The following is an 11,252-nucleotide window of genomic DNA, read 5'->3' as shown; positions in this document are numbered from 1 at the left end:
TTCAGTTTAATATAATTAATTTGAGGTATAGTAATTATACATATCTGCCAAGGATTTGGCAAAATGTGACATAATAAACAGACTTTCAAACCAATTGCGCTATTGATAACTAAGAGAGCTCAGGTGGAGAGCAGTAGAGAGATGATTCCCTCTAGAAAGACAAATTAACTAACACATTGTTATTATTGGTAAGTGACAGACTAAGTCAAATGTAAGTTAAACCAGTAAAACAAAAATTCTAGACAAAAGTGGGATTATGTAGAGTTATGTAGCAAAGTTTGTAACATTTAAAATACTCATGTTGTAAGTTGGGTGAGTGGAAGATATTTACTTCATGTGGTTGACCATTTGTTATAAATATCCAGATGAGCAGTGAATCTTCATGGACCACTGGAAGGATATCTATGGAACCTGAGTTATAGATGTGTAGCTTTCCAGTTCTTACTAGATAGGTGCTGTCAATTTAATTGTGAAGCATGGGCACATGTAAAGATATCTGACAAAGGTGCCTGCTACCAAGATCCAAAAGCAGTCTTTTTCTAAGAAGAACAAGATAAGGAAATTTAAAAGGTAAAATAATTTAAAAAGTAGTAAGAGGCACAACATAAAATTAAGAAGGGATATCTGTACCTGTTCTCATGTTCTAAATTTATTCGTTCCTTACCTTTGGATGTGTGCAACCCTGACTCAGTGGCTCAGAATTATTTCCCAACTTTTTGTTATCAGTGTTAAGTCTCACATTACCTGACTTTGGGATAGATTGGAAATAGGCATCAGTCATTGCAAAACTGCCATGCAATTTTATTCAGTGGTAAAGAATTCACAATCATTTTAAAAACTGCAAAATTTAAAATAATGCTGCCTAAATCACTTTCCCATTCCAGGATATCCACATATAGAGAGATAGACCTCTCCCCTGTCTCACTTCCCACACAGGCACTTAGGTATACCCCAGCTCTCTTGAACTCAGTAGTTTAGAAGATCCTATATCACTTAAGAACAAAGGATATAGTCATCTTAGCTGGTTCTCTGCAACATGCATCACTACTCCTGAGCATGTTTTCTATTGAATTACATGTAATAAAGGAAAAATACCAACTACTTGATCCTCTTCTTTCTTCTTTGTAACCCATGTGTATGTTTCTCAAGCTGAATGTGTCAAGGATGTCATAGAAAATGTAGTGTTGAAGAGGTGAATAAAGACAATCATGCTCAATAAAAAATGCATGTGACAGACAAATGTTATCCTTCCTATAGTGCTTTTACATGCATTTTTACTGATAATAATGGCGATGACTTAGAAAGGGAAAAAGGAGAAATAGGGAACTATCAAATGTGTTTATTGAGTTCTTTTTCTAGTTTAGGCAGAATACTGTTTTTAATTTACCATCTCATTTAATACTTGCATAAAGTAAACACTATTATTATCTATAATATACTATGAAGATGTTAAAAACTAGAGTAATGAATTATTGAAAACTAGATAAGATCTGTGATCTAAAGCAACTGCTATTTATTGACTAGATATTAAACTTTCTAATATCTATGTGAATGTGAGAGATAAATTATCAGAAAAGCAACCCTGTAACCTAGTCCTGTGTCACATTTGTATAATTTTGAGGAGACTGATTGAAGCCCCTCTTATCATGCTATGAGAGGAAATGTTTGCTCGAATAATGTTTAAGTATGTAGTGAATATGAATGAAACTGAACTGAGAGGATATAATTTTATACTAGTCAAAAATTCAATGATATTAAGCAGACTCCACCAAAAGAGCCACTGAAGAAGTGTAGGTTCTCCAGGAAAAGACTCTGTCTGAAGTGTTTAGGAGCTCAGATGATGTTTACCATACTAGGTCTTAATAGAAACCAAATAGGCTTGCTCTTCCTGTAATTGTAAAAATGCTCACAGCAAAACCTAAACTCACATTCTATCTGCTCTACAATTATAGTATGAAGAGACCATGTTTCCAGGAAGTCCAATAGTAAAGTTACATGAAAGACACTGGCTGTTTTGCTTGGGTCATTTGCCCATCTCTGGGTCAATTACTTTAGGGAGGAAGATAAACTAAACAGATTGGTCTGTCTTGGGCTATTTATTCACTACTCTGATAAGGCACTATGGTTATAATGACAAATTTCATGCCTCCACTTATTGAGAAAATGAATTCTCAATAAGAAAAAGTAGTTCTATTATGAGAAGAAAGAAGGACATAACTGGATAAACAAAACTCAACAGATATCCATAATAATAGATTTGCAAAGTCTGCTTCTTCTATAGCTTATACATGAGGCACCTTTTTTACCATCTTTTGTATTTTAGGAATCATTTTACTTCAAGCTTAGTCCTCTACTCCATTATCTTCATTTTTTTTCTCATCTGATTGGGTTTGCTCTGGCCACACCTGTGGTATATAGAGCTAGAAGTTCTGTGTTTCTGATACCCCACAGTGACACATAAATAGATTTTAACATTTGAGTGGTAGGCAAAGGGTGAGGATGGTGGTGGCAGGATTCTTATAAACTTAATGTACTATATCTATGATGTACTACATGTTCTAAAATGAGAATAGTCACTGTCTAGTTGAAAGATACATTAGACACATAGTATTCATGTTTACCTGGAAACAATAAAAGATATCATAGTAAGCCATTTCATTTTTAGTTAAAATAATTTTTAATTATAATGCTTCACTTAGACTCTAAATGTCATATCACATAGTTCCCATTATCCATTTCCATTTTTTTCCCCCTTCATATAAAGTCAGAGATACCAGATGATCAGCACTAATCAGGGCCAATTTAATTCTTCCTTTAGTCAAATGAAATTAGAAGGAGATGGTATTTAAATCCTATCTCCATTCATAATTCCCCAACCACCTAAGAAACAAACATATTCATATCCTGTAAACAATAGGTTTGGCTACAGCTTTCAGAATGTTATTTGTTAATGATGGTATTTGCATTGGAAAAAATCAAACATAAAAATAAAGACTGGAAATAAATTAGATAAATAATGTAGTTGCTTAATGAATCACCAAATGCTATTTTTAATGATTAAAAACCACTACTTTTCTACCCTTCTAATGTCTTCAGAAAGAAATTTTTACAACTAAATCATTTCAAAGACTTCATTCTTTACGGCAAATGGTTCTAGAATATTTAAAATATATTTTCCTTATCCAGCTAGCATAGCACTCATTTTAAATTTAATCATAAAAGAAACAATACATTATCAAGCTATGTATTGTGTTAGCAAACATATTTATAAAAATGCCAACTGAACTTCTATAGGCAGAACTATCAGGTCCCTCTCCAAAGGTCTCTTGGTAAAGCGCAGCATCCCTACTGCTGTCTCTTACATGTCATTTTTGTCTTGTTTCAGAAGCAAGAATAAAAAATGACCTCTTGTTATTATACCAGCATACAGTTTTAGAAAGAGTTACATCCAGGCTAACTCAGTCTTTTTCCCAAGTGGGGGTATTAAGACATGGCAGAAAATTCCAATTAACCTGAGACACCAAAGGCTACTAGTTCAAGGAAAACAATTTGTGTCTCACCAAGGGCGTAAATGCAGCTTAACAATGGACATGATGAGTGTCCGAAGGCATTCACATGCACTCATTGTGCTTGTTTTCTCTCTAAGATACACAGACAAAAAATTCATTTGAAAGAAAGATTGAAACATGAAGCTAATAAGCAAAACAGACACAAACCAATAGGTGGAGAGCAGAATGACAGCTAAGCAGGGAAGATGTTAGAAGGTAGAGAGATTGAGTAAAAAGGAAAAAGTGCTCATGGACATGGACAGCAGTGTGGTGACTGCTGGGGGAAGGGAGTTTAAGGTGACTAAATAGTAATGGGAAAAAAACTTTCAGAAACACAAATAAATAAACAAATCTAAAATTAAAAAAGAAAAAGAAAAAGAAAAGTGAAGCTCTACTCTAATGAAAGTCAGAATTTGATAAGTAATCACTTTTGATATTAGGAAAAATAATAGTTCTCCTGCTATCAGATTATCTAATTAAATTTTAAATTTTGACATAATACAGTATGGTATCAATGATAACTTTAAATTATTTGGATTGATTATCAATAAGTAATATACACTTTTAGATAATCATCAGATTTTCTGGAATTGTGTCATGTGAAAATACCAGAGTAACTTGTTGCATGGAAATATATCACTAAAGTTCTCTCTTTATTAGGAATATGTTTAAAAATAAGTGTTACTCAAGGTACATGTAAGTCTTATATTAAAAGTCTAAGAATTCATCATATGGTAATGAGGTTAATCAGACTTAGTTATCACCACTTAACCTCTCTGTGCTGAAATCTCTTCTTAATGGTAGGAGATTCTTTTTTTTTATTTTATTTTTATCGTTGTTCAAGTACAGTTTTCTGTCTTTTAGTCCCATCCCAGCCCACCCACACAAATGTTAGCAGATTGTATAGTGAACAAGGAAACTCCTGACAGGACCATTTGACAACTGATTCACTTCTGGTTATAATCACTATTACTCTGCCCAAAGTTGTTATTTCCTCTCAAAGACTTAAAAATTTCAATAGTTCTGTCAGTCTTCAATATGCCTAACAAGCTCCCACAACTACTCCATAAAGATCTTAAATCTTTCCTCTGGACCCCTCTTTAAAAAGAGGTCTAGCAGAAAGAGATTGAGACCTTGCTTGACAGAAGCATAATGACTTTAAAATTGAAACATAATATTTGTGTCTTGGGCTGCATTTCTTTGAATATTTTTAATTTGGGTTATAATGTTGCATATCTTACATTACTTGGATACCCCAATGTAAATACATATAAAAGTTAGGGTTGTATCTATTGAGGAGAAGCAGTAATACTCCAAATCTGAGATGGCATAATCAATTTTAACTCAACCTCAGTTATGTCTGCAAGGACTGGATGGAGAGAGTAGATACATAAATGAGTGGATATAGAGATAGATGATAGATAGACAGACAGATAGATAATAAATGATACATATATAGAATTTGAAGGAAAAATGTTCAACTAATCAAGCTGCTCAGTGAGCCCTGATTTCAGACTTTCTGGTCACAATTGTATTTTCTGGGCTACATGGACTACACATGCAGGTCTTTAGTTAGGTACATTGTCACTTCCAGAGCAGAATCAAGCATCTGCTATTTTTCTTAGATCCACTTTCAAATCTGAAAGCACACTACTTCATTTATATAAAAGTGAAATCCACTAAACCTCAGGAGATGGTGACAAAATTGCATTGTTCTTTATATGTTTATAACTGAGCTGACCCTGACCCTGGTCTCTTTTACAGACTCTGTTTCAGTTAGGATGCTTTCTCTGTGACACTTTATAACCTGCGTAATAATCTAGAAAGTTATATTTTTACTTTCATTATAAAAAGGTTTGAAAAATTCAACTCCAGAGTTGGGTCAGTGGCTTAATTATATCATCAAAGAACAAAAGTCTCTCTCTCCTTTTAATGCCTTCACCATACCTATCCTGATGCTACCTGCAGTGTGAAGTATCATGTCCTTATAAAATAGTTTCTTAAGCAACAAGAAAGATTACAGATGCAAAAAGGAAACTTCTCTTTCTCTGTTATTTTTTATTAGGGAGAGAAACATTCCCCACATTGCCCTTTTCCTCTCAGCCGATGTCCTCTAATATTTCGTTGGTTGGATCTAGGCCATAAGCCTCTAATAGAGGTGAGGATGCAGAGAAAAGAGAATCCTACTACACTGTTGCAGTACACTTGTGCAGCCATAGTGGGAAACAATATGGAATATTCTCAAAAAACTAAAAATAAAATTGCCTTTTGACCCAGTAATTCTTCTGCTGGGAATATACACTAAGAATCCAGAAAAAGCAATACAAAAGAACTTATATACCCCTATGTTTATAGCAGCACTATTTATAATAGCCAAGTGCTAGAAACAATTTAAATACCCATCAGTGGATGAATGGATGAAAAAGCTGTGATACATTTACAGACTGGAATACTACACAGCAGAAAGAAAGAAGGAACTCTTACCTTTTGTGACAGCACAAATAGAACTGGAGAATATTATACTAAGTGAAATAAGCCAGTCGGTAAAAGACAAATACCATATGATTTCACTTATAAGAGGAATCTAATGACCAAAATACAACTACAGACAGATAGAAATGTTGAACAGACTGAGAGAAGCCAGAGTGAAAGGGTGGGGAAGATAATGGTGGAAAGAAAAGGAAGGGATTAGTCAAAGAACATGTGTGAAAAACACATGACATGAACAACAGTGTGGGAATTGATTGTGTGAGTGGGGGGCATGGGCTGCAGAGAGGAGGGAAAGGAGGGAAACACTGGGACAACTATAATAGAATAACAATAAAAATGTTAAGGAAAAAATAAAGATGTTGAATTTGCAGGAATACAGTAGAATGTGTCTGCCAGAGGTTGGGTGGTGGGCAAACTGGGTGGTCAAATGGTACAAACTTACACTTATAAGATGATTAAATTAGGGATTTTATTACATGACATTATGACTATGATTAACAGCACTATTATATATTTCAAAGTTACTATGAGACTAAATTTTAAATATTCACAATGCAAAAAAGGAAAAACAATTATATGAAATGATGGAAGTGTTAGCTAAGACTTTGGTGATAATCATACTGTAATATATAAAAAAATCAAATCAATACATTGTACATGCTAACCTTACACAATTTTATATATCAATTATACTTAATTTTTAAAATGCAATAAGAATCATAAAAATCTGTATTAATATATTCAAATATGAAGAAAAACAGTAAACCCAGTATATAAAGAATTTGATGAACTCTTAAAAATAAATAAAAAGAACACTACATCTAAACTCATTCTAGTCATCTGCTGAATAAAAAAGATGAATTTTAAATATTTTAAGACCAAAGAAAAAATTAATAATGGCAGCTGATCTTTCATCAGAAAAATATGCAACTCAAAGTGAATGAATAACTAATATATGACAAAAAAAGTCAATCTGAAATTTTATACCTGGCAAAAACAGTTTCCAAAAATGAAAGATAATATTTTTCAATAAATGAAAGAATTTAGGGTGGTGGGCACACAATGCAATGTACAGGTTATCTATCATGTAACTGTACACTTGAAACCTGTATAATCTTATTAACAAGTGTCACCCCAATCAGTTTAATTCAAAATAAAAATTTACAATGTTAATGTCTAAACATTATATTGTATACCTGAAACTAGTATAATCTTGTAAGTCAATTATAATTTAAAAATAAGAAATAAAAAGAAAATGTAAAATAAATAAAATATAAGAGAATTTTTTTTACCAACAAACTCTCAAAGGAAAGATGTTAAAAGGAAGTTCTTCAAGCTGAAAGGAAATGAGACAAGATGGAATTACAAATTGATAGGGAGAAAAAAGAGAGCTGGATATTGTAAATATAAAAAATATTGTACCCTTTCTTTTCTTAGGTCAATTAAAAGTCAATTACTAGTTCAAAGCAAGAGTAATGGATATACATTTAGGGTTTATAACATATACAGAAGTAAAATATATGACCACAATAGAACAACAAATGAGAGTAATATAAATGGTGTTATACAGGTTTAAAATTTTTACACTGTATATGAAATAAGATTGTTTAAATTCAAGGTTAGATTTGGCTAATTTTCTAATAAGATAAATAAAAATGATATAGCTAGAAGACAAAATGAAATATTAAAAGATATTTCATTAAATTATAATAAGACAAGAAATGAAGACACTGAGAAACAACAAACAAATGGGGAAAGTGATAAACAAACCTCATGTCAACCCTTCTGTAAATAAAAACCAATAAATACTTTCAATCAAAGACAAAGGTTGTCAGGTAAATATAATAATTAGATGCAGTTTGCTGTGGTTTATAGTAGATACATTTAAATAAAAGATGTAGATGAGCTCAGAGTAAAAAGATGGAACAAACAATATGCCAAGTAAAACCTAAACATGAGAAACCTGGTATGATCAGGTTAATATTATAGTTGACTTTCACAAAAATACATTACCAGGATAAAAAGCATCATTTCTTAATGACAAAGGTTTTAATACAACCTGAATTTAATGGGTGTACACTTCATAATTATGTCAAAATACAGGAAGGAAATATTTATATAACCAATGGGAGAAATAGACAACTTACAATCCTATTTATAAATTTTAGCACCCTGAATTTGTGATTGGAATAGCAGTCAAATATTAGTAAAGCTGTACCAAATGAACAATAATATCAACCAACTTGTTATAATTTTATAACTAAACACTACAGTCAATATTTGCAAAATGTACATTTATTTCAAGGGCACATGAACATTCATCAAGACAGACCATACACTAGGTCATAATTAAGTCTCAGTAAATTCTAAAAAAATTAAAATCATACAAAGCATTTTATCTGACCCCAACAGTAGTATGCTGTAAATCACTTTTAAAAATATCTAGAAAATTTCTAAGCATTTAAAATTAAGCAATACACTTCCAAATAACCCATGAACAAAGAAGAAATTACAAGGGAATTTAGAAAATAACTCAAACTAAATGATAATGAACATACAACCTATTAAAATTTGTGGAATTCTGCCAAAGTAGTCTTAGAGGGAAATTTGTTGCTTGAAATAGTTATATTAAAAAGAAAAATTTGTGAAGTGTATGACTTGCACTTACATCTTAAGAAACCAGTGATACAGTATATTTAAATGACAAAGACACCCTTTGGTCAATGTTTGGCTTTTCTAATGCCTCTTCTCAACCAGGTTTCAACCATGGGCATTAGTACCCATCTTTGTTGGGTCTGCATTGCCCAGTCTTAGCATGAATCTTGCTAAGTCATTTTTGGGAGAATCCCCTTCCTTCAAGATAAAAATTGTTGTTCCATTACTGTGTCAGTGCAGAAATGACTGTGAAAGAACTGTTGGCTTTGCAAAAGGACCCACCCCTGGGATGTCTTTAAATAAAGAGTGTTCAAAATTCAATTACACAGTAGACTTGCAAGGAGCACCAGGTACCTCATACGAAGAGGGACATTTCAACATCTTTTTAAGTTTAGTAGTTCATACACTTTTGATGCTCCTTGGCTCATATTTATTGGTGAAAATATTCCCATTGATCTTTATGCTTATAGCAATGTTCACATCTGTTTACCCATTCTAAGAGAAGATAACAGAAGGCTGATCCCCAGTGCTCTAAGCCCAACCAGTTTGTCTTAGCATTTTTAGTGTGCTTTCCACCTGCAAAGAAAAAAAAGATGACCACAAGATAACTCTTTTTATGTTCAAACATGTCACAAAAATCCAAAGAAAACAAAATGGTGGCATCACGATGACACTTGTTGATGTCATTATCACCATCTTTCAAACAGAAGACAAACCTGCTGAGAAAATGAGCACTTTCAATCTTTGAACTTTAACCTTTGCTGAAACTGACCAATAGACTATGAAGTCTATTTCCTTTTACTGAATTTTTTTACTCATGTGAATTCTAGGGGCATATTGATCACTGGTGCAGTCCAGGCAACTGATATGCTTTTACTAATAATACAGTATCAATGCAGGTGTGAGGAAATGTCAAATCCAATTCCACTTTTTATCTTTATTTTTTAAGCTTTTGGAAAAGTTCCAGGTTCTCATGTATTGTGCAATAACAATGACTTCCTTGGAGGTTTTGGGATGTTCATTGCCACGATGAACAAAATAACAGGAACAATTTTCATTAACTCCTGCCACCCAGTGATTACTGCATGAAAGAGCCTCTGAAATGAATTTACTGGTCTAAATTGGATTATAAGTAAAGGAAGGGATAAATATTACTCTGAAAGACACTCTCACTCATTTCTATTTCAATTCTATGCACTGTGATCCTAAGGTTAGTAGAATGAATTAACATGCATCTTTAAAGTTGTGTAATGAAAGATCATTGCATATCTATTGAATTGTTCATATCTGCTGTCAGATTGTTTTGACATTGAAAGTTTTCAAGTAACACTAGCAGAGAGGTACAATATATTATCTCTGTGGTAAAAGGAAGTTCATTGATTGTTTATAGTGCTTGAATATCTGAAGATATGAGTCATATAGAGCATGAATATTTAATCGTAGTTTTATTTCGGAAGTAAGAAAAATGGCAGGTTGGGGGGTGGGTAGGCCAGGGGAGAGAAACAAGGGGAAAATGGAGAAAACCGTAATCGAACAACAATAAGAAAATTAAAAAAAAATGACAGTGATGATAAAACTTCTGCAGTCCATAATTTGGGCTTGTTTGTACATTAATGATTTTTCCAAGTAGAATATACTCTGCTACTTCCTGCTAGCCATGAACGTGAGCCTGACTACCTAAATACTCTTTTACTTATTTATGTTTGAAAAACCCATAAGCATTTTCGCTTGCAATTTTGTTTATTTTATGTTCTAAGTCAACTTTGAATGTTACAATATTTTAACTGAAAAACTTTTGTCAAATATTTCCTTGTAAATTTTATTTACTTTTAAGTATCCTCTTGTCCTTCAATCCTTTAACCTAAAATAACATACATTTTTGGCAGAGGCTTTATGTTTTAACAAAAGAGTGTGGACATTTTTATTTTAAAATTTAGGCAAAGTACACTGTAGAATGGTGCATTTTCTCATTTATCTCATGTAACATACAGCTATTCCTGAATTTTTTTTGTTTGTTTTCTTGTTTAAAAGACTGCTTGCAGGTAGACAAAATTTTTCTGTAGAAAAAAATTGTTGAAGTGTCCAATTTTCAGTTAATGATGCTGTAACTACGTACTCTTTTTTAAAAAAATAATGTATTTTATAAATTACCTTTTTATATATGCAAAATCAGTTTCTACTACAATGATGTTTTAATTAATGTCTATTGTTGCACTCTATTTGACATATCCTGCAGTGAATTTATGAATCAATGTTGGCTTAAAAATAAAAGCAAAGTGGTTGGAAGTTTTGAAATATGTACCCCAGCAAAACTATCCAATCAATCATTGGAAACTAATAACTAAAATTTGTTTTTAACCTCTGTATAAATGACATTTTGTAGCTTTGTATGTATTGATAATTAAGGGGATAGTTTTATACTCAAAAGTGTAATTGCTAAATTCAGGGATGGGTAGACTTAAAATATTTCTGCTTTAGAAATAACTTGAAAAAATTAAAACTGTGGCCAGCCAACAAATTACAGACATTTTATACTGCCAATTAGCAACTATACTACTT

The 11,252-nt window shown here is 32.3% G+C and overlaps 1 pseudogene; it reads left to right on the top strand.

Moving 5' to 3' along the window:
* Window positions 1–8,935: 8,935 nt before the first annotated feature.
* Window positions 8,936–9,374, top strand: LOC119063880 (ubiquitin-conjugating enzyme E2 W-like; annotated as a pseudogene).
* The last annotated feature ends 1,878 nt before the right edge of the window (window positions 9,375–11,252 follow it).

The sequence above is a fragment of the Artibeus jamaicensis genome, unplaced genomic scaffold, assembly GCF_021234435.1.
Source record: "Artibeus jamaicensis isolate MK-2021 breed Jamaican fruit bat unplaced genomic scaffold, CSHL_Jam_final contig_388, whole genome shotgun sequence".
Classification (NCBI taxonomy): Eukaryota; Metazoa; Chordata; class Mammalia; order Chiroptera; family Phyllostomidae; genus Artibeus; species Artibeus jamaicensis.
Note: the sequence above shows the minus strand (reverse complement) of the source record. Positions and strands in the feature narration are given on the sequence as shown.